Genomic DNA, 8,410 nt, shown 5'->3' with positions numbered 1-8,410 from the left:
CATATATGTTTAGCGGGCTACTTAAGCGGTTCAAATCTCGATTCTTACTCTTTGAGATCTGCTACACCGACCGAAGAATTGATCCGCCTGAAGAATTGAACTCCGGACTGTGACGTTTTTAAATCGAGTTTCGCAGCGATAGATATTTGTCCTAGCGTTATCAAGTACTACTGGAAAGACATGCTACTTAACGACAAAAATATGGCACGCACAATGGGTTCTTGGTTTTGTGATAGACTACGCTTGAATTGGCGGCCGAGAGAGCTGTAATGTTTGTTAAAAAGGTGATGTACTTCATGGAAATTGGCTATCTGAACAGTATTAGAAAAAGTACTATTGTAATGTTTATGATTTTCTCACGCTTTTGTGGCAAACTCAGTGACAGATGTTTCTGTTGGTTTCCGGCCAGCATGGCGTCTCCATACAAATCTCTTCAAATGTGATAAAAAGTTAAAGTGTAAAATGGGGTTGACTAGCCTACACGACTTCTACGGTTCGTGACATTTGTACATTTGCCGTTCTCTGTTCGGTCACTCGACCTTTCTTGTCGCTTCACTCGTGTTCATGAAGGGCACTTCATGTTGTGTAATAAGGAGGAATTTTAAGTGAAGTTGAACTTAGGGGAAAAAAAACGCATTTGTCTATTTTGTCATTTCATGGCACAGTTTATGCATCCGACGCAACCTCGGCGGGAACGGGTCGCAAAAGAATCACCCAGCACATTTCGAAAACTTTGAACACTGTATAAGACTTGCGAAAAGGTGGCCTTTCACGGTGTGAGGAAACAAAATATGTCAATTGTTTTCCTAAAGTTCTCTATTTCATTTGTAAATAGGAGTCAGTAAACCGATAGACTTATTGTTACAGCGATCAGTCTTACGTATATTGCTTTACATGTAGCAGTGCCCAGTGGCTAACCCTTTTAGGGTAATTTTAGGCAATGTTTTTTTAAGACCGCGTGCAAAGAAAAAAGATAACACTATCATGGCCATCTATAATAAGTTCCTGCGTAGGCAATCACATTGCATAGATGTCATTTGGTCACGCACTCACAACATAGACGCTTAGTTTGCATGGTGCTAGTTATTTAGTTGAATTACATTTCGTGTTCTGTTCGGTTATCAGCAACGTTCTTGTTCGTTAATTATAATAATTTGTAAATTTCAGTGATGTATAAGAAAAGCTGAAAACACGAGTTTTCTTCTTGAGGACAATTTAATGCGGACTTGTTTTAATGAAGAATATGTTATTTATGTGTTTCTGGGGACGCGTGAAACTTCCCAGTAACGAGGTGCAGTACAGAATCTGGGAAAAGAAAGAAAGTAAATATGCTAAGACTCCCGCCTGGATTCAAGTCACAGCCATTTTTCTTATGCAAGATATACGGACAAACTTTTTACCACATTTAAAGAGATTTGTATGGAGACGCCATGCTGGCCGGAAACCAACAGAAACATCTGTCACTGAGTTTGCCACAAAAGCGTGAGAAAATCATAAACATTACAATAGTACTTTTTCTAATACTGTTCAGATAGCCAATTTCCATGAAGTACATCACCTTTTTAACAAACATTACAGCTCTCTCGGCCGCCAATTCAAGCGTAGTCTATCACAAAACCAAGAACCCATTGTGCGTGCCATATTTTTGTCGTTAAGTAGCATGTCTTTCCAGTAGTACTTGATAACGCTAGGACAAATATCTATCGCTGCGAAACTCGATTTAAAAACGTCACAGTCCGGAGTTCAATTCTTCAGGCGGATCAATTCTTCGGTCGGTGTAGCAGATCTCAAAGAGTAAGAATCGAGATTTGAACCGCTTAAGTAGCCCGCTAAACATATATGCTTTAGCGTGCGATATAATTACAATGAATAATAATTCCCAGAGATTCTCGCTTTTAAAGATTCCCCATTTTAGAACTTCCCGCTTTTAAAGATTCCCCATTTTAAAGATTCCCGCTTTTAAAGATTCCCCATTTTAAAGATTCCCCATTTTAAAGATTCCCCATTTTAAAGATTCCCCATTTTAAAGATTCCCGCTTTTAAAGATTCCCCATTTTAAAGTTTCCCCATTTTAAAGATTCCCGCTTTTAAAGATTCCCGCTTTTAAAGATTCCCCATTTTAAAGATTCCCCATTTTAAAGATTCCCCATTTTAAAGATTCCCCATTTTAGAGATTCCCCATTTTAAAGATTCCCGCTTTTAAAGATTCCCCATTTTAAAGATTCCCGCTTTTAAAGATTCCCCATTTTAAAGATTCCCCGTTCCCCGTTCCCCATTCCCCATTCCCATTCCCCATTCCCATTCCCCATTCCCATTCCCCATTCCCATTCCCCGATTCCCCGATTCCCCGATTCCCCGATTCCCCGATTCCCCGATTCCCCGATTCCCCGATTCCCCGATTCCCCGATTCCCCGATTCTCCGATTCCCCGATTCCCCGATTCCCCGATTCCCCGATTCCCCGATTCCCCGATTCCCCGATTCCCCGATTCCCCGATTCCCCGATTCCCCGATTCCCCGATTCCCCGTTCCCCGTTTTAAAGATAGCCGATTAGAACTGTTTGCAAGTACCGAGAATGTAGCTTCTTGACGGGTCTAATTACCTCATTGACTGATTTGTTACAGGCTTATCACCAAGGGTGGATAGGCACATCAAAAACAAAGCCTACAGGCTCCCCTGTCCCCGCCCCGATTTGGTCTCCGAATTCTTCTGTTTCGCGCTCGCCGAAATCTTTTTCCGTCCTCGCCGGGAGCCTGTTCGAAGGCTATGAGACGAGCAAGTGAGCCTGCTCTGATCTCTGCAATTTTTTTTATTATTTCCAGCCCGGAAACCGCAGAAAAGAATAAAGTCAATTGATTTTCACCGGAAGTATGAGCTTTGGCAGCTCAGATTTCTCGAGAAAATTGTAAATCTTTTTGATAACAACATGTAGGCGCGATATCCGTTGTTGATAAAGTTTTGCCGAAGAAAAAGTGTCAAAGTTTATGTCTATTAAGGACACACGCTTTGATTCCAAGTGATCTTGCTTTGGCAATCTGGTCTTTGGCGATGCTGGTAAACGGGCAAACGCCTTTATGTTGTTTCGTTGCCCGCTTACAATCACATACGTTTGTAATATTTAACTCTTCCCATATGCAGTCGGCAACACGACAAGTACGTCTTGATTCATTAACATACTTTCAACTGCTATTTCCTGCTCCCTCTTTAGTTTGAAATTTAACCAGAAATAGACTGGACCTTTGTTAAAACATCAATAATATGCGTACTCAACTCTTCCTCTGACTCCAAATGTGGACGACTTGTTTTTTATTGTGCGGTAAATTACCGACTCCATGGGGATTTAATCGCTCCTCATCAAACATGGTAGATTGACAGTTTTCTCGCCTTTCCCGCTTTTCGACCAATGGTATTTCACTTCGCTTTGCTCTCCGAATTCTTCTGTTTCGCGCTCGCCGGAATTTTTTTCCGTCCTCGTCGGGAGCCTGTTCGCAGGCTACTTCACTAGACTCCTTCCCGCCGGATCACTTTGCTTATCGACGCTCGCGCTTGTGACTTAAAGGTGAGCCTGCTCGCAAGCTAGCTGTGAAACTCCGCGGCTCTTTTGCAGCTCTCTCATGTGGAGAAACATCAAGAAAAACCTCTGGGACCAGGGTAAACCGTCAACAGACTTCATCGTAAACAGCTACATTTGAATCATGTGGTGCCAGAACGACCAAAAGGGGGAATAAACCTATACATCGAGCTCGAGAAACATAAGCTCGATCAGATAGCTGTAAGAAACCAAAGAATGTCTTTTGAGAAACGTATAGCTTTCTCGAAGTAAAGGTACGGTGTCTCCGAGGAAAAACGTACGCAAATCGGGTATCCGTGATAAGAATCAATTGCAACATACTACTTGCAAAGTGTTCTAATCAAACAGTCAGGCCTGGCATCACAATATAGAATGCAAGTAAGCAACATGTTCACGGTAAATTTCATATTTTGTCCCTGGAAAGCAAATACTTGTATCTTGCAATAGAAACGAGCCAAAACAATGGTATGCATAAACACATGGCAAATTACAGAGGTGTCAAACTCGACGAAGTCACATGCAGATAACAAAGGAAATCATGCAGACCTATGAATTCTAAAAAATTGCCATAGCACGGTCTAACGGCTCAACTCGACTTAAAATTCCTCCTTTTAACACAACATGAAATGCCCTTCATAAACACGAGTGAAGCGAAAAAAAAAAGGTCGAGTGACCGAACAGAGAACGGCAAATGTACAAATGTCACGAACCGTAGAAGTCGTGTAGGCTAGCCATTTTACAAGTTTGTACAAGCCGCAGAATGTCTTACATCCTCACATACGTACGAGTTCCGCTAGCAACTACAGACGTACATAGTATTTTAGAAATACCGTCAACTGATGAGATCCACATGGAGGATCGAAACCATGGTCTTGCCTGAGCTAAGCCGAACAGTGGCAAATACAACACGCAAAACAGTCAACAGACTTGCGCGTAAACAGCTACATTTGAATCATGTGGTGTCAGAACGATCAAAAGGAGGAATAAACCTATACATCGAGCTCGAGAAACGGAGCTCGATCAGATAGCTGCAAGAAACATAAGAATTTTTCTGGAGAAACGTATAGCTTTCTCCAAGCTACGGTGTCTTCGAAGAAAAAACTTACGAGGACAAATATGATATCCGTGTAAAGAATCAACCTCCTGTACTTGCAAACAGTTCTGTAATCACAGCCGGGTCCGGTGTCACAATATAGAATGCAAGTAAGCAACACTTTTACGGTAAATTTCATATTTTGTCCAGCGAAGGGAAAAACTTGGAGACTAAAAAGCATATCTTGCAATAGAAATGAGCCTAAAAGATGCATAAATACATGGCAAATTATTACAAAGGTGTCATCGACGAAACGACATGCAGATAACAGCGGAAATCACGCACACCTATGACCTCTAAAAATTTTGCCATAGCACGGTCTTACGGCTTTACTATAATAAAATTCCTCCTTATAACACAACATGAAGTACCCTTCATGAACACCAGTGAAGCAACAAAAAGGTCGAGTGACCGAACAGAGAATGGCAAATGTACAAATATATCACGAACAGTAGAAGTCGTGTAGACTAGTCAACCCATTTTACACTGAAATACTGCAAATTATACATTTAATATGTATACAGCTAAATATTTCAGTTAACGTTGCCAGATGAAATTTTTAGATAAAAAAAAACCTATGCGAGAAGAACACTAATGATAGGCTATGTATTTATTAAGTTTGGCTTATCACGTGAAAAAAAATCTACTAGTTTGTATTTTTGTGTGTGAAGTAGAAGCCTACACAATAAGACCACTAATGGTAGGCTTTGTATTCATTAAATTTGGCTTATCATTTAAGAAAAAAATGATTATACATCTCACAGCTTGTTTTTTTTTGTGAATTAAGTAGAAGTTCTGCGCGTTTATGAGATGTATTTAATTAATAATAAAATAAAATTTTTAAACGTAAAATGAAAGCCTTCCTCTTAAATCAATTTTTAATGTGATAAATTTTATATGTAAATAGTTTTACAAAAACTGTTTATCAATAATCTTTGAGAATTTTTTTAATTATCTTTATCATTATTATTGTCTCTGAAAAGCTCCCATGGGGAGTTGACAATGAAATTTGTATTGTATTGCAAAATAATCAATAATAACATAATTAATAATAAAAGTAATATTCACTCAGGATAATAATATTCAGTCACTCATTCTGACAAAGAAAGTTTTTGTCTAACATGTAGAACCTACTGCTCCAATGAAACCCTGTTCCTTCTAAATGCCCATAGAAGACAGTTAGGATAAATTTTAGGGTTAGGGTAAGTTTTTAGCATGACTGAATTGAATGAATTGATGAAGGCGAATGAATATCAATCGCAATAGAGCTTGCAATATACAATAGGATAGAGTCCAGACTCCCTCCCCCCCCCCCCCCACCTCTGTCAGGAGACACGTGGCTTCTTACCTAACCTCCACCTCCGTTAGGAGATCCATGGCCTCTTAAGTAGCCCCCCACCTCCCTCAGGAGACCCATAGCCTCTTAAGTAGCCCCCCACCCCTTCATTAGACCCATGGCCTCTTAAGTAGCCCCCCACCTCCTTCAGTAGACCCATGGCCTCTTATATAGCCCTCCCTCCAAAAAGTGGGTTCCTAGCATGTAACATAGTTTTGACCACTTCCCTTAGCTACCTCTGTCTGTGGATTAAAAAAAAGTTTAAAAAGTAATAGAATATTCTCATGCGTAACCTGGCAAACCAAGCTTACATTCTACAGCGACACAGTAGCTGAGTTCGTTATCCTGATTTCTATCGCACAAAGCACCTAAGATTGTTACTTATCCCTCTAGGGGGAAGATGTTAGTGCACTGCGGCCACCCCCCCCCCCCTCCCCCGGCCAGCATTCTTCCAGGTTTCTCTAACATCATACTAAGGTACTAACCCGTAATAATTATCATCAGAGTTGGGTCTTCATCCCAATCAACCTGCATCATCATCAACATTATCAACATCTTCATCATGGGTCTGTGACATCTTCCTCTGTAATGGGACGTAGACTAAAAAGACAAGACAGTGAAATGTCTTTGTTATCTGTGAGTCTTTTACCATCATCACTGATCATCACGATTCACCACATTTTTTTGGTTGGCTCATTGCACTAGTGTCAGAGTTTGTAAGTTCAACTTCACCATTTTCACAGTTCTGCACCAGTCACCATAATAGAGAGGTTAGGTAAGGACGATGGCGACCGCGAGGACAACGCCTAGTAAAGAATGAATTTACATTTTACCTTCGAGTTTCGCAATTGTCTAGATTTGTTCAGAACTTGCTCAAGCTAAATACGTAATGCCAGCGTTTAAATCCAAATGACACTGCCGAATTTGCCGCCGCCATTCGCGTTCTGTAAAATACGCAGAACTTAGTCATTTCACGTTAATAGGGACCTTACGCAAAACACGACGGCAACGGCAAAGAGAACGTCACCAAACTAAAGGTTTAACGAGGAAAACAATAGCTGTGCACGTGCGTTATAATTCTTGGTACATTTCTTTGCCGTCCTCTACAAAACAGCAACATTTCAAATTCTGCGTTGTCTGGAGAACGCCCGGGAGGAGCGGCGGGGGGGGGGTTACTCCCTTATATGGGCTATATAGGTATGTGCGGCCCCAAAGGGTATGGCTTTTCAGCCGTTTTGGTCATAAATAGGGTATAGATTTTAGCTGATTTTGGTCATAAATAGGGTATGGGTTTTGCACTCTGGCCTTCACATGGGTAAGTTTTTAAGAAGAAGCCACTTTTTCTTCATTATCGAAAAGAAAAACAGCAAAAGCCCTTCACAAATTATGTTTATGGTAACTTAACATTGGTCTGAACTAGGGAACCAATCATGACGCAGATCTGAAACAGGGTTTTGATTTAAGGGTCAGGTCATAAATAGGGTTTCGAATTTTTGGTCGGGTCATAAAAAAGGTAGGGAATATCGCAGATTTTGGTGATAGATAGGGTAAGGGGAAGTGGGCCGCACACCCCCACTCAATTTTTCTGGAAGTACCCCCTCCCCCACCCCCGGGGGAGAACGTAAACCAGAACGGCTAATTTTTCGTATTTCTATTTGGAATTGAACGCATTCGTAGCATATTCGGTAGGGGCATGTCTTAATACCGACTGACACACTGGATAGTTCCAGATAAATGCGAAATTCCAAAGTAAAATAGAAACACATTTTTTACTAGGTGTTTTTCCTCGCCGTCACCGTCGTATATGCGTGAGGTATTAGGGAGCTTTAGAAACCACGACGGCGACGCCGAGGACAACGTCGATTAAAAAGAGAGTTTATATTTTACTTACGAATCTCGTGTTACCCTAAAGTCATTCAGTTTGTTTATCACTGTCAAAGCTATCACGAAACTGAATCTAGGACACATCGATAAATTTGAAATAAAAATTTAATAAATTAGCCGTCGTGGTGCACGTTCCTTTGGGGTGATCTGAATCAGGATCAGTAACCCAAGATCACTCGGATCATAGGTCATCAAGGGAACTGATGAATCCATGGCCAGAGTGGATTCATCGGTTTCTTTGATGCACCATGATCCGAGTGATCCTGGGTTACTGATCCTGATCCAGATCACTCCAAAGGAACCCACCCAGAAACAACATTTAACATTTAGAGGTCAGTTGAAGATGCTAACAAAAGTACTGTGGTCCATAATGCGTACATGTAGGTTATGCAGCGTTTCGCTACATTAGGCCAAGTTCAGCGCCGTACTTCACATGAGCCGAATCGAATGCAAATGAGAAAAATCCTTTGTTCTCCCTCATTAGCATTCGATTCGGCTCATGTGAAGTACGGCGTCTGAACCGGGCA

The 8,410-nt window shown here is 41.0% G+C and overlaps 1 protein-coding gene across 9 annotated transcripts in view; it reads left to right on the top strand.

Moving 5' to 3' along the window:
- The window catches only part of LOC110044394 (androglobin-like), a 45,930-nt gene that overhangs the window by 25,005 nt on the left and 12,515 nt on the right, over positions 1-8,410 (top strand). The gene's annotated exons all lie outside the window — the stretch shown is intronic.

Source organism: Orbicella faveolata, unplaced genomic scaffold, assembly GCF_042242905.1.
Source record: "Orbicella faveolata isolate gen_17 unplaced genomic scaffold, um_ofav_v1 contig_12, whole genome shotgun sequence".
NCBI classification, from domain to species: Eukaryota; Metazoa; Cnidaria; class Anthozoa; order Scleractinia; family Merulinidae; genus Orbicella; species Orbicella faveolata.
The sequence above is the reverse complement of the archived record's forward strand: the minus strand, read 5'-3'. Positions and strand labels throughout refer to the sequence as shown.